The sequence below is a fragment of the Elephas maximus genome, chromosome 5 (genome assembly GCF_024166365.1).
Source record: "Elephas maximus indicus isolate mEleMax1 chromosome 5, mEleMax1 primary haplotype, whole genome shotgun sequence".
Taxonomy (NCBI): domain Eukaryota; kingdom Metazoa; phylum Chordata; class Mammalia; order Proboscidea; family Elephantidae; genus Elephas; species Elephas maximus.
Genome location: NC_064823.1, coordinates 41,026,783 through 41,028,634, shown reverse-complemented (window position 1 = coordinate 41,028,634; position 1,852 = coordinate 41,026,783).

Here is a 1,852-nt window from a genome sequence, read left to right as displayed (position 1 = left end):
TTCTTTTTCATTTATACCCTTCATCTGCTAAAATAATGAAAAATAGCAAAATGGTTACTATTCAGAATCTTTATGGAGTCATTTTGGACAATGGTTCAAGCACTTGAGCCTCAGTTTCTTCAGCTTTAAAATAGGCATGGTTTGTGTAAAGTAGCAGAAAGCACCAATACCAACATAAGGTATTAGTGTGACAACTCAAGGCCTTACCACTTTAGCACGCCAAATGTTATTTTAACTGTTTAGGATAGCAGTTTTGCTCTACCATCATATAAGACATGTTGAGCATAATTGTACAGTTTTTAATGACATAAGAGCTTCATTGCATATCAACCGTGAAAGCATGCTACAATTTTCTGATGACCAGGGCTTCTTCACTGCATATTGAAGGTCCTTAGACTATTGTACTTGAGATCAAATACTTTAACTTATTATTTTTATTAATTTTCTTGTGGGATTTGAAGCTGTCCTCTCTCACACCTCTGTCAATTACCTTCCATAAAAGCTACTCATCACCTTCTTTCTTGCTTCTGTTTTGTGAGGCTGATGTTCAAATAACCAAGCAAGTTGACAATGTAAGTAAAGTAAGAATAAATGTATATTGGAAGAGAGCTTAAGAACATCTCCTGAGTGAAGAAAGTCTATACGTTTCAGCCCTTGGACTTTTGGTATGTTGTATCCATTTGTTTTTTCTTACTATTTGATTCTGAGCTGTGTTCTGGAGATTTCAGAATGCCAATAGACTGATTCCAGATAGATGAGGTAGTGTTACTGTATATTTAATGTCAATAAATCATGCAGTGGTTAAGAAGACGGTCTCAGAGGTCAACATAACTGGATTTGAATCTCATTGTTTTGCTTACTAGCTTTGTTACCTTGTTCAAGCTCTCTAAGCTTCAATATCCTCATCTATAAAGTGGGGAGGAAACCCTGGTGGTGTAGTGGTTAAGTTCTGTGGCTGCTAACCAAAAGGTCGGCAGTTCAAATCCACCAGGTGTTCCTTGGAAACTCTATGGGGCAGTTCTACTCTGTCCTATAGGGTCGCTTTTCGATAGAATCGACTCAACGGCAATGGGTAGGCAGATCCACGCATCTATCTTCGGAAACCCTTGTGGCTTGTGGTTAAGTGCTACTGCTGCTACCCAAAGGGTTGGCAGTTTGAATCTGCCAGGTGCTCCTTGGAAACTCTATGGGGGCAGTTCTACTCTGTCTAGAGGGTCGCTATGAGTCGGAATCGACTCGATGGCACTCTTTGTTTTTTTTTTTTTCTTGGTATAAAGTAGGGAGGATAACACTACTTTTGTCATAGGATTGGTGTAAATTTTAAATGAAATAACACATGCAAAGTGCCTGGCATAAGATCAAATGCTTAGCATAAAATCAAATAGTAGCTATTGTTGTTATTATTATTATTGCCAGTTCTTGAGACCACTGTTTTAATAGTATTAAAACACACACTATGGTGAAGTTGTTGGTATTGCTTCTAATCCAGGCAAGTGGCACATGCAGACAGGGCAAAGCCCAAAGCCCTAAACCCCTGGTCAGAATTCCAGGAGCCATCAAACACAAATGTCCAGACAGATCAAATATTCAACTTCATTTTTACATTAAAATGACTACCTTAAATATATGTTTGGGAGATGTTGGTCATTTATTCATTGATTTTTATGCACTGGAAAGAATGTTAATGAGAACATTAATTAATAACTACCTGCAAAAGTATGAGGCAACTCTGTATAGTTCATCTTTGTCTAGATGGAGCTGGGAAAAATGTTTTTTTTTTTTAAAGGCAGAAGCTTACAACGAGAAGGCGTTCTTGAGGAACCAACATAAGGCTTCTAGTGAAAACCTTAGT